The following is a 20,916-nucleotide window of genomic DNA, read 5'->3' on the forward strand; positions in this document are numbered from 1 at the left end:
AGTTACTTCGCCCTGCCATCACTCGATTTGTCACAAATTTCATTACTTTGGAGACTATTGTCAGGCATAAACAAGCACTAAGGGAAATGTTTACATCTGATGCTTGGAAAAACTCAAGGTTTGGAATGGCAAAATCAGGCCCAGCATATGATTCAAAGAAAATTATCTTAGGCAAAGAGTTTTGGCAAAAGGCCTCTGATATAATTAAAGTGCAAGAACCCATGGTAAAAGTTCTTAAATTGGTTGATGGTGATGAAAAACCAACCATGGGCTTCATATACGAGGCAATTGATAGGGCGAAGTTGGCCATTCAAAAAGATTGCCGGTTTTATAAAGAATATTGGAAAATTATTGACAACCGGTGGAGTTTTCAGTTGCACCAAGATTTGCACGCTGCTGGTAAGTGTAAATCAAATACAATTTCTTATTATTTTAACTTTTAAATTATGCATAGTTGCATTAGAAAACTATTGATTAATATGTTTCTAAATTTAATTGTAGGGTATTTTTTGAACCCACAATTTCTTTATGGTGCCCCACCCTCTCCTGAAGTTGCTAGAGAAGTCATGGATGGAGTTAAAAAAGTGATAACCAAGTTGGTACCCGATATAGATACTCAAATTCGAGCTATTAATCAAGTAAGTATTGGTTCCATTAAATTGAATAATGAATTGTTCTAGTATTCTGTAATACTTTCAAGAATAATTATTAATACATTTAATTAATTAATTATATTTCACAATCATCCTTTTTTAGTTATTGCTATATCGAGATAGGCAGGAGACTTTTGGAACCCCGTTGGCTCAAAGGGCAGTGAAACAAACAAATCCTGGTAAATATGACTATATAGCTAAATAATGGAGAATTACTCTATTTTCTCTCTTTGTGTTCAAATTTGACTTTTGAAATACGCTATACTAACATAAAACTCTTTTTAATTATTCATGCAGCTGAATGGTGGATTCATTATGGCTTGTGTGCTCCTGAGCTCCAAAGAATAGCAATTAGAGTTCTTAGCCAGACCACATCAGCTTCGAACTGTGAGCGTAATTGGAGCACCTTTAGCCTCATCCATACGAAAACAAGAAATAGATTAAAGTACATGAGACTACAAAAACTTGTTTTCGTACATTACAACATGAGGTTAAAGTTAAGACGTACAATGAGAAGAAGCCAACGAGAAATTGAAGAGGGTTTCAATCCTATCAATTTGGACTACATTTTCGAAGAAGATGATCCTTTAAGTCAATGGTTAGAGGAGAGAGAGACACCACTACTCGACGGTCAGGACAATTCAAATTGGTTAAATGAAGAGGTTGGTGGTACTACAGAAGGAGGTGATCAACCACCAATAAACGCGCATGATGATCCAAGTTCAAGCCCTGAACGTACACAAAGTGATGACAATCTTGGTTTGAGCCCACCAAGTGATGATGATAGTAATAGTGGTGCTAGAGCTGGGGTTGGGGGTGGTGGCAGTGGTGGTGGTGGAGGCGGCGGTATAGAATATAATTATGGATATGATACAGGGACATCATTTGGAAGGGATATATATCCTTCTGATCCTTATGGACTACATGACATACCTGAAAATTATGACTTGGATATTCCTCCAGGGAACCAATCTTCACAACCCAAGAGAAGGAGTGCTCGTGGTGACCCTAGCGATTCTACTGAAGATTCATATGGTGTGGTTCGTAGTTTTGGCGACTTTGGTTTAGATGGTTCATCATCACAATCATATGGATCTCATCCAGCATATCCACATTATGCATCTCGTGACTCACATTTTTATCCTAGTGGATCAGGAATCTCAGGATCTAATGAGTCTTCTTCTACACACTACCCAGAGGCAGCCCCTGCCCCAACTTATAGACATTATTCAGGAGAATTTTCATCACCAGTACATTTTCAAGAGCGACAACAAAATGACGCAAACTTGGATTCATTCAACTATGTATTTCCACAAGGATGGGGAGATAATTTCCCATCCCAATCTCAAGATACAGATGCAAATTATGAAGACCCTCCACGTCATTCTTTTTGGTGGTGACATGTGTTATGTTATAAATTTGTAATATTGTATTCATGTATTTTCAACTATTTATTGTTATTTGATATTAATCACTTTTTAAATTCATGTATGTGTAATGTGTATATTGAGTATTAAGTCTATTGAGTATTGATTCATTTTTAGTAACTTTATGACTTTAATTAATTGATTCTTACATTTCTACATCTTTTTACTCATTAAAGTAATGTAAACTATAAAAAAATATGCTTTTTTTTTGTAAACAGCGCACTAAAATTAATATAAAAATCATAATGCCTATTAAAAAGCATTTGTAGGTTGAAAGAAAGCCTTCAAAATTCATTAAAAATCATGTATTAATGGATTTCATGCTTATTTTTTAATTTTGGCATGGTTGTGCATGCGTGAAAAAAATTCACGACCGTTACGCCCGCTTCCCGTTACGTAACACCCGCGTCTCCCGCGACCGTTTCGCGACGTTACCCGCGACCGCGATTTCGAACCATGGGTGTAACAGTTCTATAGAGGTTACGTAGCAGCCTTTACGTAACAGTTGTGGTCAGCAATGACCGCTACAACTGTGATTCTTCTTCACACCGATATCACAGTGTGTAACAATATTAGTAACCCAAAAAACCGTTACGTAATGGCGTTACGTAATGGTCGCGATCGTTATTTAAACCATGCCCCCACCACCTCATTAGCCACTAGGATAGCATCCACTATCCCCCCCCCCCCCCCCAAAAAGCACACTAGGCTCTAGAAATAGAATCATTAAGCACCGCACCCAACCTATTTTCTAAGGCTCTAGTGATAATATTACACACACCAGATAAGACTAATAGGTCTAAAGTCCTTCACCTTAGAAAATATGGCTTCTTAGGCACTAAAGCTATAAATTTAGAGTTGATACTCTTGCTCAAAATCCCATTCCCATAGAACGCATTGAAAACTTTCATCCCAAAAACCGAACCCCCCCCCCCCCCCTTCACTTCCTCCTCATCAAAAGGTCTCTCTAGCCAAAGCAATTGATCGGTAGAGATAGGATCCCAATCTAAACCCTCAGTCACATGTCTATTAAGACTATTCTCTGAATAAAAATTACAAAAGAAGTCGGTAATAATAGAAGATATTAGACGTTGATCATTAGTGATCCTCCCATCCCCAAACTCCAGGTCCCTAATCAAATTCTTCCTCTTACTTCCATTGGCTAATCCATGGAAAACAAAAAAAAGGAATTACAATCACCATCTTTCACCTGCTTAAATTTTGTATCCTGTCTCCAACTCCTCATTTCTCAAAAGATCACCTCTTCCAACACGTTTTTAATAGAGACTCTTCTAGCCTCCTCGTTGTCTGACAACATTACCTCCTCCTCCTTTCTATCCCAAACCGCCAACTCGCTCAAAAGACTATTTTTTAAGCCTAACATCACCAAACCACCCCTTATTCTAAACTTTTAGTTTTTCCTTCAGCCTTTTTAACTTCCTTAAGAATCTAAATCCATCCCAACCCCTCTCCACATCCTCACCCAATGAATACCTAACCAAAGGCTTAAAAGTCGCATGGTTAAGCCACATGTTCTCAAACTTGAAAGGTGTAGGACCCCACGACACCTTACTAGACTCCAGCAAAATAGGGAAGTGACTGGAAGTTGTCTTATGAAGAGTCGTATGAGATAGATTAGGAAACTCATCCTCCTACTCACAATAGAACAAAAATCTATCCAATCTACTAGCTATCACTCTAGCCCCAACCCCCAAGTCCCAACTGACTAAGTGAACGAAGCATTCCCCAAAGGAAGATCTCTCAACTCACAATCCCTAATTAAAGAATCAAACTTAAGCATACTCGAGGTAGTTCTTCTCTCCCTTTTTTCTCTCTAGGAAATTAAACCGCATTGAAAGCACCTCCTATGATCCACGGGGAGCAAAAGCCAATAATAGAGTTGAGCTCTTCCAAATAGGAGTTCCTCAAGGTAGGCCTAGAAGGACCGTCAACTGAAGAGCCCCACCCCTTACCCCCCCCCCCCCTTTTAAATTTGAATAAAACCGACAAAGAAAAAAACCCCGTCAAAGTATCCACTTTCAAAATAAAGCACAAATCTCATAAAACAAGAATGCCCCCCTACACGCCTCTCTAAGGAAAAAATTCCCAGTCCCTACAATGCCCACACCAAATAGTCTTCACCAATCCCCTATATATCGATTCCAATTTAGTTTCCTAGATAAGTACAATATGTTAATTTTGGTCTGAATGCCCTTTCCATCGGGTTTGCTTTCATTATATATAGAAGAAATTTACATAGTTGTTGCCTACTTTGCAGCACATCTACAGCGCCCAAATGCTGCCAGATTTTCAGCAGTATTTACAGCCTAATTTTCTGCTATATACAATCTAAATATAAACTAAAATATTTCAACTAAATTATTTACAGCCTAATTATCCTAAATTATCTCCGTAACATCCCCCCTCAAATTGATGCTGGTAGATCAAGAAGCATCATTTTTTCAACCAAGAACTGATGTCGGTGTCGAGAAAGAGCTTTAGAGAATATGTCTGCAATTTTACTTTTGGTGGAAATGTGAGGAAGAGTAATCACTTGTTTGTCAAAGGATTCACGTATGGAATGGCAATCGACTTCGATATATTTCGTATGCTCATGGAAGACAGGATTGGCTGCAATCTGAATAGTACTAATATTATCGGCATGAAGAGGAGAGGAATGAAACTAAGAAAAACAAAGTTCACCCAATAACCCATGAAGCCGTGCGATTTCAAAGCATGCAGAAGACATAGCACAATACTCAGACTCAGTGGAGGACTTGGAAACTCTGTCTTGCTTCTTACTCTTCCAAGAAATGAGTGCATTGCCTAAGAACATGCACCAACTAGTAACAGAGCGATGAGTATCCGCACATCCGGCCCAATCAGCATCACTATACCCCACCAACTGTAAGGAAGATTCCTTAGGAAAGAACAACCCGCGTGTAGAGGTTCCCTTCAGATATCGGATAATGCGGCGGACAGCGGCTAAATGAAGATGTCGGGGAACCTGCATAAAATGACTGACTTGCTGCACAGCAAAATAAATATAAGGACGAGTAATCGTTAAGTAGTTCAAACTCCCAACAAGCTGCTGATACAAGGATGGATCTGATAGAAGCTCGCCTTCCTCGTGACGAAGCTTAAGATTTACCTCCAAGGGAGTAAGAACAGAGTTACACGATTGGAGACCAGCCAATGAAATCACTTCCTACGTGTATTTGTGCTGGTGTAACAACATACCAGTCGGAGTAAGTTGCACCTCAAGGCCAAGAAAGTATTGCAGGGAACCAAGATTTTTCATGTGAAAAGAGGCCTTGAGATGCTGTTGTAATTGCTTAATTAACTCAGTATCGGAGCCAGTAATCACAATGTCATCAACATATACCAGAACCAATACAATTCCTCCAGAAGTCTTGTGAAGAAAAAGTGAGGAATCAAACTAACTCTGAGTAAAATGAAAAGCAAGCAGAGTAGAGAGCGAAATTTATCAAACCATGCACGCGGAGCCTGTTGCAGTCCATACAATGATTGGCGTAGCCAACAAACCTCTGAGGAAGGTGTAGCAAACATGCCAAGAGGTGGAGACTGTCGGATTTCTAGGGAATAAATTAGGAAATTCTATTTTTTGAAAATAAAATCTGAAATTACTATTTCAGATTCTAGTAGTTTCTGTTTCCTGTTTTCTAGCCTAGAGATTTGCTGATTTTTTGATGATTTGATTTGCTGATTATGCAGTGACTTGATTTGCTGATTTTGTGGCCTTCCTAATTTGGTGGCCTTCCTCTACAATTTATCTTGTAATCGTGTCTCTTGAAATATATTGGTTCGGGTTATTCTTCTTCTCAAAAAGCCTTCACGGTATCAGAGCCTCATGCTCTTTTTCTATTTTTTTCTTTCTTCTAATGATGTCATATAAGTCGGCAATGACCAGCACCCAAAGAAATCCTACCAGCTCTTCCGGTACTTTGGAAACCATTCCACCCAATCCCACTATTCCTCCTATGCCTATATCTACCGATTACTATTCCCAGAATTCAGCCCTTTATCTCATGGTTACAAAACTCAATGGGCACAACTATCTCGAGTGGGCTCAGTCCTAAAAATTGGCAATTGATAACAAAGGTAAAATGGGGCATTTGACTGGAGAAATATCGAAACCTGCTGCTGGTGATCCTAATCTAAAAAAATAGCAGTCCGAAAATTTTCTTATTATTGCTTGGCTCATCAATTCCATGGAACCTAACATTGGAAAACCTCACCTAATTCATCCCACTGCTAAAGACTTCTGGTCGAGATCTTTATTCGAGCCTAGAGAATTCTTCTCAAATATTTGAGTCGAAAACTCGACCCTATAAATCCAAGCAGAATGATCGCAATGCTAATACTTATTACAACGAATTGGTAACGTTATGGCAGGAACTTGATCAGTCTAATGATGATGTTTGGGAGAATTCGAACGACCACGCTCACCACAAAAAGAGAGAGAAAAATGACAAGGTTTACATGTTTTTAGCCGGCCTTAATCGAAATTTGGATGAGGCCCAAGGCCGCATTCTCGGTATGAAGCTATTGCCCTCTATTCGGGAAGTTTTTTCTAAAGTTAGACGTGAGGAGTTGAGGATAAAAATCATGCTACACAACACCGAACCTGGTTTCAACCTAGAACCTGAGATACTCGTGTCAAAAGATGTTGATTCTGATGATGACGGGCGTAAGAAACTGTGGTTTGAGCATTGCAAAAAATCGTGGCATACGAAGGAGACATGTTGGAAGCTTCATGGTAAACCAGCAAATTGGAAGCCAAAATCCAAACGTGACAATCACGCCTACCAAGCCACTGTTGAAGAGACTCAGGAGCCTTCTACCAACTCGGATGTAGTCCCTTTTACCAAGGAGCAATTAGAGCACCTACACAAATTGTTTCAATCTCCGAAACTGTCCTCAATTCCGTCTTGTTCTTTGGTACAAAAGGGTAACTCTCTTGCTACTGCGTTTTTAGGTGTTATTCCTAACTCTGTTCATTCTTGGATAATTAATTTTAGCGCAACTAATCATATGACTGGTTGCTCCAAATTGTTCTCATCCTATAGTTTGTGTGTAGACAATAAAAAGGTCAAAATTGCATATTGTTCACTCTCGATAATTGCTGGGATAGGAACTATTAAACTCACTTCGTTGTTAACTCTCCATGATGTGCTCCACATTCCCTATTTGTCTTGCAATTTGTTGTCCATTAGTAAAATTACCTCTGATCATCAATGTCAAGCTAATTTCTACTCTTTTTATTGTGAGTTTCAGAAATTGACCACAGGGAGGATGATTGGCGGTGCTAAGGAAAAAGATGGACTCTATTATTTTGACAATGCACCTAACTCGAGTAGACAATGTCAAAGTACTTGCTTAAATTCTATTTTTATTTTAAGAGATAATGATATCATGTTAGGTCATTATAGGTTAGGCCATCCTAGTTTTCAAAATCTAAAATACTTGTTTCCCAATTTATTTCAGAATAAAAGTCCATCTTCTTTTCAATGTGAAGTTTGTTAGTTTGCTAAACATCATCGTGCATCCCTTTCCACCCAACCCTACAAACTAAGTACACCATTTATTGTGATTCATAGTGATACCTGGGGCCCATGTACAACATCTACGTATTCTGGCAAAAAATGGTTTGTCAGCTTTATTGATGATCACACGAGATTAAGTTGGGTTATTTGATGAAGGAAAAATCAAAAAAATTTACACCATGGTACAAACACAATTTCAAAAAAACATTCAAATATTGCGGAGTGATAATGTTCGAGAATATTTCAAAAACATTTTGGGCCAATATTTTCTTGAAAAAGGAATTGTTCATCAAAGCTCTTGTGTCGACACTCTGCAACAAAATGGTTTGGCTGAAAGCAAAAGCAAACACTTATTAGAAGTAGCTCAGGCATTGCTTTTTACCACTCAGGAACCTAAATATCTTTGGGGTGAAGTCGTTCTTACTGCTACATATCTCATAAATAGAATGCCTAATAAGGTTTTAAGCTTTGAAACACCTTTTAATGTTTTCAATAAGTTTTATCCAACAAATCAGCTCTCTTCTTCTTTACCACTAAAGATATTTGGTTGTACCGCTTTGTTCATATTCATTGTCATAATCGAGGAAAACTTGAACCCCAAGCCAAAAAATGTGTGTTTGTTGGTTATGCTCCCACTCAAAAGGGGTATAAATGTTTTGAACCCATTTCCAAAAAAATGTTTGTTACCATGGATGTTACATTCTTTGAATTACATCCCTATTTTACGCCTCATCTTTTGGGGAGGGGGAGAAGGAACCAAAACAAAGATTCGACTTTGTTTCGTGATTTTTTCCTAACTGAAGACATGCAAAATGATCCTTCTCCAACTTTTATTGTTCAACTTGAAAACCCAAGCTTTATTATACCAGGTGAAAGCTTTTTAGATACTGAAAAGGCAAGTTTTCCTACAATGCCATCTCATGATGTTCATGATCCTATAATGACTAACAAAGGAAAAATAGGAAAAAAAAAAAAAAAAATCACCACCGTGTTGGTACCATTTGACATTGTCTACTCGCGACAAAGGACAACTCGAAAGAAAGGGTCTTCCAATCCTTTACAATTGTCCAGAATCTGTAAACCCTCCAAGTAATGTCCTCCCGAGCCTTGACCTCATGTTCAGTCCATTTCATCTTCAAGTTTTGAGTCCTCTAGTTCTAAACCCAAGTCTAGTTCCAATAGTTCGATGATTTTGAACTTCCCATTGTTGTCCGGAAGAGTGTGAGGTCTTGCACCCAACATCCGTTGTCCAATTATGTGTCATATGAAAATCTCTCACCTGTTTTTGGTGCTTTTACCCCACAATTGTCCTGTATGGAGATTCCTAATTCTATGTAGGATGCTCTGAAAGTTCCTGAGTGGAAGGAGGCTGTCTTTGAGGAGATGAAAGCTCTTGAAAAAAATGGCACGTGGGAGTTAGTTGATCTACCAAGAGGAAAGACAAATGTAGGGTGCAAATTGGTGTTCACAGACAAGTATAAATCTGATGGTTCTCTAGAACGGTATAAAGCTCAATTGGTCGCCAAGGGATTCACTCAGACCTATAGCATTGATTACTTGGAGACATTCGCCCCAATCACAAAGCTAAACTCTATAAGAGTTCTTTTGTCACTTGCAGCTAATCGTGACTAGCCTTTGAAACATTTGGACATAAAAAATGCATTTCTCAATGGACACCTGGAGGAAGAAGCATATAAGGATGCATCTCCAGGATTTGGCGAAAAGTTTGGCACAAAGGTGTATAAACTGAAGAAGTCCTTATCTAGGTTAAAACAGTCACCAAGAGCCTAGTTTGAGAAATTCACTCAATTTGTTAAAAGCCAGGGGTATACTTAAGGGCAAGGTGATCATACAATGTTTATAAGACATTCATAGGATTGGAAAATAGTGATACTGATTGTGTATGTAGACGATATAATTCTCACTGGAGATGACGTACCTGAGGTGAACCGATGGAAGACTTCCCTCTCATCAACATTTGAGGTCAAGGACTTAGGATCTTTGAGGTATTTCCTTGGAATGGAGGTTGCTAGGTCGAAGAAAGAGATTGTTGTCTCCCAACGGAAGTATGTCCTTGACCTCTTTAAGGAGACTGGGATGAGCGGTTGTAGGCTAGTAGACACTCCAATAGATCCCAATCAAAAACTTGGAGATGACAAAGAAGGTGATCCAGTGAATACAACTCGGTATCAAAAGTTGGAGGGAAAGTTAATTTACTTATCACATACACGGCCCAATATTGTCTTTTGCTGTGAGTTTGGTAAGCCAGTTTATGCATTCACCCTATGAGAAACATCTTAAAGCAGTTAATCAGATTCTTGGATACTTGAAAAGTACACCAGGCAAGGGTTTACTCTTCCAGAAGACCACACAGCAGAACATAGAGGCATACACTGATGCAGATTGGGCAAACTCAGTTGTTGATAGGAGATCCACGTCAAGATACTATACTTATGTCTGGGGAAATATGGTCACATGGCGAAGCAAGAAACAAAATGTGGTTGCAAGGAGAATTGCCAAGGCAAAATATAGGGCTATGGCTAACGGAGTTTGTGAGATGCTACGGCTGAAAAGAATTCTTGAAGAGTTGCGAATGTCGGTGAACAGGCCAATGAAGCTGTAATGTGACAACAAAGCTGCCATAAGTATTGCTCAAAATCCAGTACAACATGATCGCACGAAGCATGTAGAGATTGATAGACACTTCATAAAAGAGAAGATTGATAGTCGAGCTATTTGCATGCCTTTTATTCCTACTACTCAACAAATAGTCGATATCTTCACCAAAGGACTTTTCAGACCTAGTTTGAGCTCTTTGTAAGCAAGTTGGGCATTATGGATATCTACGCTCCAACTTGAGGGGGGATGTCAAATTTCTAGGCAATAAATTAGGAAATTCTATTTTTTGCAAATAAAATATGAAATTACTATTTCAGATTCTAGTAGTTTTTGCTTCCTATTTTCTGGCCTAGAGATCTGCTAATTTGATTTTCTGATTTTGTGGTAATTTGATTTGCTGATTTTGTGGTCTTCCTAATTTGGTGGCCTTCATCTACTATTTATCTTGTAATGTAATGGTCTCTTGAAATGTAATAAGAATGGCTATTCTTCTTCTCAAAAAACCTTCAAATACATAGATTTCTTCCTTCAAATCCCTATGTAGAAAAGCATTCTTCACATTCATTTGCTGGAGAGACCACCCCTGCGATGCAGCAAGTGCCAAGATAGTCTGCACAGTAGTCATTTTGGCAACAGGTGCAAAGGTCTCTTCGTAATCAATACCATACTTATGTTGGTTCCCAAGAGCCACGAGACGGGCCTTATATTTGTCCAGTGACCCATCAGTCCGAAACTTGACTGAGTACACCCATTTACAACCAATAGGTTTGACACCAGAGTGACAAGTCACAAGATCTCAAGTGTGATTATCAAGAAGAGCTTGGATTTCTTCTTGCATGGCCTACTGCCAACATGCTTGGGTGGCTGCCTAGGTATATGAGTGAGGAACAGAAACAGTGTCGAGGGTGGCAATGAGCAAGGTATGAGGAAAACCATACCTATCTGGTGGATGTGTAACCCAGGTGGAGTGCCGAGGAACCATAGAATCAGATGACGGATCAATGTCTGGAAGAGGCATTGAAGGGGGAGGGCGTCGATGATACACCACACCTTGTTTAAATCGCTCAATAGAAGAAGACACATCATCAAAAGTGGGAAGAAGAGTAATAGGAGTATCAAAAATAACCTGAGATGGAAAGAAATATTGGATTTTGAAGAAAATTACAATCTACGAGATCCGGAATTTGTTTGCATGAGCATCATAACAAACAAATCCTTTCTGAGTAGGACCATATCCCATAAAGGCACACGTGACATACTGGGTAGCAAGCTTGTGACGCTCAACAGGTGGTAGATGAACAAAACAAACACACCCAAAAGTATGAAAGGATTGATACTCAGGAGACATGCCAAATAATCGAAAATATAGAGAATCATAATTTAGAGTGGCAGTAGGCAAACGATTGATTAAATATACAGCAATAGATAAAGCTTTTACCCAGAACTTAGAAGGCACAGAAGAATCAATCAACAAAGTACGAACGACATCTAAGAGATGACGATTCTTACGCTCAGCGACTCCATTTTGTTAAGCGGTATAAGGACAAGAACGCTAGGAAATGATCCCCTTTTGCTGAAGAAAAGTCTGAAAACAATGAGACATGTACTCCCCCTTGAGTCGGAGCGTAAAGTTTTGATAGAAGTATTGAACTGTGTCTCGACAAACGCAACAAATTTTTGAAAGATAGAAAACACGTCAGCTTTAGAGCGGAGAAAATATATCCAAGTGAATTGACTATAATCATCAATGAACGTCACAAAATAACAATACTGACCATGAGAAATAACAAGACTCGCACCCCAAACATCAGTATGCACAATCTCAAAGCAATTAGAAGCACGATTACCATGCACAAGAAAAGGTAAAGTTTTACTTTTACCAAGACAACAAGTAGCACAATCAAAATATACAAGAGAAGAAGAAAAGGAATCTTTATTGCCCAAAAAAACATGTTTCATAAGATGAGTCAAGACAACAAAACTAGGATGACCCAATTTCTTATGCCAAATTTCATTACTATTGGCAATAGCCGTACAAGCAAGAGAAACAACATTAGGAATAGAAAACTGTGAAGGAAATAAATGTCCCACTTTGGGCCCCTTCATGATCACCGTCCCCAACACCTGATCCTACACAAAACAACCACCACGAGAAAAATGAACATCACAATTATTATCCACGAATTGTCCAACAAAAATTAAATTGGTAGACAATCCAGGAGAGACAAAAACATCGCGAAATGAAGAGCCCAAATTACCAACAACAGTAATTGGAAGAGCACTGCCATCAGCAATCTGAATATTTTGCGTGCCTCTATATTTATGAACACCATGGAGACCCATCATATTACCAGTCATATGATTAGAAGCGCCCACATCAACAATCCAAGAAGTTGAGTTAGTAGTCGTACCTTGTAAGCCTAAGGCCATAAAAGCAGACACAATCATTTGTTGGTCCATTGCTAGTGTGAGAACAGACGAATCAGAGCTTACAGTGGGTGTTGCAGAAGAAGAAGAAAAAGATGACTGAACAGCAACTTGAAAATCTTGGGATTGGCAATTTTGAGGTTGCACTCGACAGTCTTTGATGATATTGCCTTCTTTCTTGCAGTAGTTACAAACTTTCTTAGGACTGTTGCGAGCAAGATGACCAAACTCCTTGCAACTAAAACACTGCAACTTGTTCCTCCCTCTCCCTTTTGCTGCATATGCTACATTCACAACCTCAGAAAATACCTTCTTAGAAGTCAAGCCTATCTGAGTGTTTAACAATTGTTCTTTATGCAATAAATCTCCCAAACAAATATCCAAAGAAGGAATCATATTACAGTTCAATAAACTAACTTGAATAGGCTCAAATTCATATCGAAGTTTCATCAAAAACTGATCACATCAACTCTCAGCATGAACCGCTTGAAGAGTCACAAGTGTCGTAGGGGAAACCTTAGCATGAACAATAACTGAATACTCGTTCCAAAAATTTAAAAAACCAGAATAAAATTGTTCAATAGGAAAATTGCCTTGACAGCAATTACTAATTTCCAACTCCAATTGAAACTTCCGAGCACTGTGATCTTGGAGGTAAATACGGTGGAGATAATCCCACATAGCTTGAGCTGTAGTAAAACAGCGAAGATTGGTCACAAGGTGTGACTCAATCGTCCCCAACAGCCAAGAGATCACCTTAGCATCCTTGACCTCCCATTGTGCAAATTCCTTTTCATTAATGGAAACTTTAGCAGAACTATCAATATGATTTGATAATTCGTTCCCTTTCAAGAACATTTTAAATTGGAACTCCCACGTAGGGAAATTCTTTCTAGTAAATCGAACAATAGTCTTTTCAATAGACATGATGAAAGGCACTAAAAAAATAAATAAATAAATAAGCCCAAGCAATCAACCAAATAAACGGAAAGCCTAACTCAAATCAGGTCCAAATCCAAATAATAAAAGGTCCATGGACACAACCACATTACAAAAGCCCAACAGAAATAAAAAGCCCAGATCAAACACAGAAGCCTATCTCGAAATATCTGCCTTATGTGAAAACAATACGGCAAAGGAAGAAACACAGCACCTTCATCGATCACACTAGGAGAAGTTGAAGCTGCTGACCACCACAGAAACTGTCGACAACCTCCACAAGAAAAACACCGAGATAAGTAGCCCACAACCAAGGACAGCGTGCGCAACTAAAAAAAATTCCGGCAACCTCCAACAAAACTCAAAACCACCAAAATGGAAACCACAGAGAAGGTCGACACCCATGAAAAGCAAGAAAGAACTTGTTGAAACTAAGAGAAATAAAATTAAAAAAAAAAAAACAGCGATTAGAATCGTACCCAGTGATTAGGACCAAACGACAGAATCAAAAGAGGGGCTCTAATGCCATGTTAATTTTGGTCCGAATGCCTTTACAACTTTGTCGATCACACCAAGAGAAGTTGAAGCCGCTGACCACCACAGAAACTGCCGACAGCCACCACGAGAAAAACATCGAGATGAGTAGCCCGCAACCAAGGATAGCGTGCGCAACTAAAAAAAATTCCGGCAGGCATCAACAAAACTCAAAACCACCAAAGTGGACACCACAAAAAATGTCGACGCCCACGAAAAGCAAGAAAGAACTTGCTGAAACCGAGAGAATTAAAAAAAAAAAAAAAACGATGAGGATTGCACCCAGTGTTAAGACCAAAATGATGGAATCAGAAGAGGGACTCTGATACCATGTTAATTTTGGTCTAAATGCCCTTTCAATCGGGTTTGCTTTCATTATATATAGAAGAAATTTATATAGTTGCCTAATTTTCAGCACATTTACAGCACCTAAATGCTGCCATATTTTCAGCATTATTTACAGCCTAATTTTCTGCTATATACAATCTAAATATACACTAAAATATTTCAACTAAATTTTTTACAGCCTAATTATCCTAAATTATCTCTGTAACACAATATTGGGGGATCTCTTATCCAATTACCTGCTTAATCAAACTCCTCTTCCTCAAACTCCCTAATCCTCTATTCCTCTCACATTCCAACTAACATTCTTCATAATTTAATGCGTTTACCACCCTTCCTAATTCCTTTCTCACCCCCATAATTGATTGACAAAACCAAGTTTGTTAACTCCTTCTAGAGGTTCTTCTTTCTTCAATCATACTTCCTAGGACTTGAACCCAAACTAACCACTTTACCAATCAGGTCAAACAACTCCAAGCCCATACCTTCGAGGAGTTGTTGCAAGTCAAGGCAATCTTTCTCACCTCCCATAAAGCTAAGGTCAAGACCCTCCCCCTTAGAAAAAACATCCTTGTGACAAAGTTACCGAAGAAGGCGTAGGATTAATAGGGATGGTAGGATGCCTTTACTACTGTTAGATGTACAACGGTCCCCTGAAAGAAGATCCGTTTTCCTAGTAAGACCCCCCCCCCTCTTCCCCTGATATCACAACAAGGAACGATTGACTTAGAAAACAATGTAGGGACTAAGCCTATGGCCAAGGTCAAAAGACAAGTTTCTCAAGTATTTAAAGCATTCACCTAGTCACAATTGCACTGAGAAAAATTTTTGCTTGCTTGTGCAAAATTTGAGTTTGAGTGAAGACAAAGACTCTTCATTTGCAGCAAAGAAGATTCTTAATTCTCTGCCTTGTTAGCCTCGCCCTCTTCAAGGTCTTCATTGGCACTTTTCGAACAAATGAAACAATCCTTCATCCTCAAATTCAGCTCTCATCCGATCAACCAAAAGCTCCTTCTTGGAATCACACACGTTGCCCATCTCCTCATTTGAATCGAACATTGACCACTCTTCCAAATCCCCTTCAGAATTCAAGTTCATCGACTCAACATGATGTGCTGCTGTTATATCAACCTGCATGCCAAAGTCTGCATCCTTTTCTTAGCGCACTCTATCATAGGTTCCCCCAAAAGTGGACACTCCTCTGAACTCAGCCCAACCACCTCTTCTTGACTCCCTAGTAAACATTTTGCCCTTTCTAAACTAGGCCTAGTCTGTTGCAGTTTTGAATTGGCTCTCAGCATTTGGGCCCTTTTCCTTAATGACCCAAACAACTTTCATCTTTCTCTGCTTAGGACAGCCTCTGTGATTATGCAAGGTAACCATTTATGAATCCATCTTTAGCTTAGATCCTCCTTCGTATACATCGGCATTGGATGAATATGGCAAAAGTCTGGAACACACTTCTCCTCACAATAGATGCCTCTGAACTAATATTCCATGAACCATAGTCCAAACACCTCTAGCTAACACTCTTAGCAAGAAGTTCAAAGGTGGTCAGCAAAATTACCAGTAAGCTTCGAGAAAGGCCCTCCACCCCTTCTTCGGATGAACCTTCCAAATGTAAACAGTGGATAGAAACTCATCGTTGCCTTTCGCCAGGCATATGTATGTACCCCTACCATTTTCACAAAACCAAACTAGTTCTTCCTTCACCAACAAAATGAATGAGATGAATGTTCCAACATATTCTAGTCCATCTGAACCACAGAGAACACTTTCCTCTCAATTCTAAGGGAAGTGAACTCTCCCATCCCTGATTCAAACACCTGCAAGGGCCTTAAACAATCCAAAAGAATTCAAGGGATGGATAATAAAGGACCAAAGTGAACAACAGAATGACAAAAGGAAATTATGCAAGACTACGGTTCAACTCGTTATTTTTGAAGTGACCAAGAATATCAAGAAGTCATCGCAAGGGGTTAGGGAGGTGTAAACGATCGTTAGGGAAAGAAAACGATCATTTCAAGGAGTTGGGGAGGGAGTTTCAATCGAGACAAGTGGTCAAGGTTTGAATTCGAACGTTAGAGAGAGGGATACGATTGTCACCGAGGCCCCTGCCATCATTGAGGAGCACCCAAATATTTAATGATGTGCTTGAAAAAAGTAATTGTGGCATCTCCTTTTTCGAGTAGTACTTCAGTGTTGGAAAAAAAATATTGTACATTGATAACCTATTTATAACCATATGTATGGACCGATGTCCTCAACTCTGGGTAGGTTGGTTATAAAGCCAAGTGAGACACTCTCCCCTAGTCTTTTTGGCACTTGAAGAGGCTTTAATAACCATGTAGTCTTCTTCTACTGAACCTTGTATTGCTAGCAGGTAAGATTGGTTTGAGATACTCATCCACCTCATCTCACAAGTGTAACCACTAGTAGCTCTGCTCCTACAATGCAAAGTCCAATGCCATTCTAGGTGGTAAGCTTGCCCACAAGATGTCATGACACTCTTTTAGAAGAGATTAGTTGGAGGCAGAAGTCTAGGGTGCTACATTTGAAGCAGGGGGATGCAAATACCAAATTTTTCCATAGAATGGCTAATTCTAATAGAAGAAATAATGGTATTGAGAGCCTTGTGGTTGATGGTGCCTTGTCTTCCGATCAAGGTATGATTGCTGATTACATCACTCAATTTTTCATGAATTTATACTCTGAGCAAAAAGTTAGTCGATCATTCCCAGAAGTCTTAGAATTTCCAAGAATATAAGGTGATAATGCAGATTGGCTAGGTAGACCTTTTAAGGAGGCGGAAACTTTTGATGTCATACAAAATTTTAATGGTGATAAATCGCATGGACCAGATGGATTTACAATGGCTTTCTTCCAAGCTTGTTGGGGGATTCTCAAACTTGATCTTATGGCTGTGTTCCATCATTTTTTTGCTAAAGGCCAGCTTGGGAAATGTCTGAACGCTACTTTCATCATTCTCATCCCTAAAAAAAATGAAGCAATTGAAGTAAAGGATTTTCTCCCTATTAGTCTTGTTTTGGGGGAGGGGGGGTTATAAGATCATTGCTAAGGTCTTAGCCACCCGACTTCGCACGGTTACGGAAGATATAATTTCAACTTCACAGAATGCTATTGTGAGGAACAAGCAGATTCTTGACTTTGTACTTATTGCTAATGAATGTCTTGAGAGTAGATTGAAAACTGGGGTGCCACGGCTACTTTGCAAATTAGATGTTGAGAAGGCTTTTGATCATGTAAATTAGGGTTTTCTTATGCAGTTACTAGAACGGTGTGGGTTCTGTGCCAAATGGAGGCGGTGGATTTTCTTTTGTATATCTACAGTTCGTTTCTCCATTCTGATGAATGGCACTCCTTGTGGGTTTTTTGAGAGCTCTAGGGGGTTGAGATAAGGTGACCCATTGTCTCCTTTGTTGTTTCTTGGTTATGGAAGCCCTGGGGAGAATGTTGGGTAAAGCTGTCTATGATGGTCACATGTCAGGCTTTGGTGTGGGGCATATAAGGGGAAGAGCTTTGGTGGTGTCTCGTCTTCTCTTGGCGAACGATACTCTAAATTTTTGTGACGCTCATCTGGATCAAATTTTGTTTCTCCGTGTGATACTTAGGTGGTTTGTGGCAGTCTCTGGTTTAAAGATAAATTTGGGCAAGTCAGAGTTGGTTCCTGTTGGTACGGTGTTGAATTTTGACTTATTCTTGCACGTCCTTGGCTGAAAACAAGGTAATCTTCCTATGAAATATTTGGGTCTTCCTTTGGGAGACAAATTCAAGGATAAGACAATATGAAACCCAATTTTGGAGAAGATAGAACGAAGGTTAGCAAGGTGGAAACGTTTGTACTTATCTAAGGAAGAGTCAAGTTAATTAAAAGCACCCTATCTAATTTACCCACTTACTTTCTATCTTTATTTCCTATTCCTGCTGCTGTGGCTAACCGTATTGAGAAACTTCAAAGGAATTTTTTATGGGGTGGCATTGGTGATGAACTAAAATTCCATTTGGTTAAATGGGATACTGTTTGCTCTTCCATTTCTTCAGGTGGTTTGGGGATAAGGAAGGTAAGACAGTTTAATGAAGCTTTGCTTGGGAAGTGGTTATGGAGAAGGCTGCTCTTTGGAGGCAAGTGATAGAGGTGAAATACGGCTGTGAATGGGGTGGTTTGTGTACTAGGCCTGTTAATGGTCCACATGGTGTTGGCTTGTGGAAAAATATTAGTCGGGGATGGCCTTCTTTTTCTTTCCATGTTCTATATGATATTGGAAATGGGTCTAAGGTGAAATTTTGGCAAGACCATTGGTGTGGTGAGACGTCTCTTGCAGTCGGCCATCCTGATTTGTATAGATTTTGCATAGATAAAGAAGCTAGCGTGGCTGAGCTTATGAAGTTTGATAATGGAGTCTTGTTTTGGGATGTAAGTTTCTTTAGGGGTATGCATCTTCGGGAATTAGAGGCCTTGACTGGTTTTATGGATACCATATAGAGAAGGGCTTCTTGGTTAAAGGTTATTATGGTATTTTAATGGGCTCCAAAGATTATGGCTTTCCTTGGAAAAGTATTTCGAAACAGAAAATTCCTTCTAGAGTAGCTTTTTCGTTTGGACTGCTGCTTTAGGGAAATGCTTAACGATTGACAATTTACGAAAAAGAAAGGTTTGGATATTGGATTGGTGCTACATGTGCAAGTGTAATAATGAGATGGTTGATCATCTTTTTATTCATTGTCCGGTTGCAATGGACTTGTGGGTTATGGTGTTTGGTTTGTTTGGAGTGAGTTGGGTTATGCCGCAATCTGTAGTGGGACTTCTAGCATGTTGGCAAGGCAGATTTGGTCGTTATCGAAATGGGTTTATTTGGTTGATAGTTCCTCATTGTTTATTTTGGTGTCTTTGGAGGGAGAAAAATCGTAGGTGTTTTGAAGATAAGGAAAGATCCATTTCAGACCTGAAGCTATTTTTCTTTACAACTTTGATGGATTGGTTGGCTGCTTTGCGAAACCAATCATTTTCTACTGTTTTTGATTTATTAGATTCTTGTAATTTCTATTTTTTGATTTGTTTACCCCAAGTATACTACTTGTGTACTTGGTGTTCATTTTTGATATCAATAAACTTATTACTTATCAAAAATAAAGTCTAGGGTACTTCTTACAAGGAAGCCAGAGAATGATATATTATTGCCTTGCTTGGAGCACAAACAAGCAATAACTAGACCACGCCAAAATTTTGTTACACAAGACCGTAATTGCTTAAAGATTTAATGGATTCGAACTTCAATTCACTAATGAGACCATGGTATTCCAAGCTACATTATTTCTATGTGTTTATTTATTTCTTCTATGTAGTTGAATGCTTTATTTACGACCTAAGCTTGGATTTCTTGTTTGGTTTTGTTAAGGCTGATACACAATGTTGGCCCACAACCTAATAGATTAAGCTTTTCGATAAAGTAATAATCTAGCAAGGTATTAGAACTGGTTACCAAGAGGTCCTTGGTTCTAGTCTTGTTGTCCGCGTTTATTGTGTGATATTTAAAAAATTATTGTACTACCTATCATGCGTTTAATTTATCATGTGTTCATTTGTCCACATGTTGTCAGGTTGCACACGTGGGGGAGTGTTAAGGCTTGATATACATTGTTGGCCCACAACCTAATAGCTTAAGCTTTTAGATAAAGTGGTAATTTAACAAGTTTATTTATTAAAGGATCAAAGAAAACCAATTTGCTAAAAAGACTAAAAGAGCAAATTGAGGTGCTTAACATATTTCCCAATGTTTGTGGAGCTTCTCAATTTATAACTTAATTCCTGAACCCTAGACTTACGTCACTTACTTTATGATGCCTTTCCAATTCTAAAGTCAAAAGTTTGCTTTCTCACAAGTGTTTATTAATATAATTCCATTTGTTAATTGGATCCCACTTACTCAAGACCGTGCCATATCAAGATGCTAACTCTTAGGGGTTCCTATCAAGTTACATGATTAAGATAATGGTGGTTGTGATTCCTACCACTTGAAATTGATGAGTGGCAATCCTTGCGTGATTGGCTGTGTAGGTCCCTATTAGTTAGATTAATTAAGTTAGAGGTGGTGACCCACTCTAGGCTCGTATTGCTTGATTTATTGAGGGCAGTGGCTTGTCTTGATCATAAAATCCTAAGAAAGGAATTATAATCATTTTTTTCCCTGTTCGACAAGGTCCAAGGGAGGGGTTCACTTAGTACATTCAAGATTCAAAAATATATTTGAAGCCAAGTGATAGAGGACTACCTAGGCAACCAATATGGCACACCAATTTCAGCCGTAGGCTAAGGAAATTACGGATTTTATTTTAGTTTGGGAAATCAGACTCTGGTAGGAATTTTAGTTATTTCAGGGTTATTTT

At 38.9% G+C, this 20,916-nt stretch overlaps 1 protein-coding gene across 2 annotated transcripts in view; it reads right to left on the reverse strand.

The window, feature by feature from the left end:
* The window catches only part of LOC131152282 (uncharacterized), a 93,655-nt gene that overhangs the window by 44,785 nt on the left and 27,954 nt on the right, over positions 1-20,916 (reverse strand). The window lies entirely within an intron of this gene.

The sequence above is a fragment of the Malania oleifera genome, chromosome 3 (assembly GCF_029873635.1).
Source record: "Malania oleifera isolate guangnan ecotype guangnan chromosome 3, ASM2987363v1, whole genome shotgun sequence".
Lineage (NCBI taxonomy): Eukaryota > Viridiplantae > Streptophyta > Magnoliopsida > Santalales > Ximeniaceae > Malania > Malania oleifera.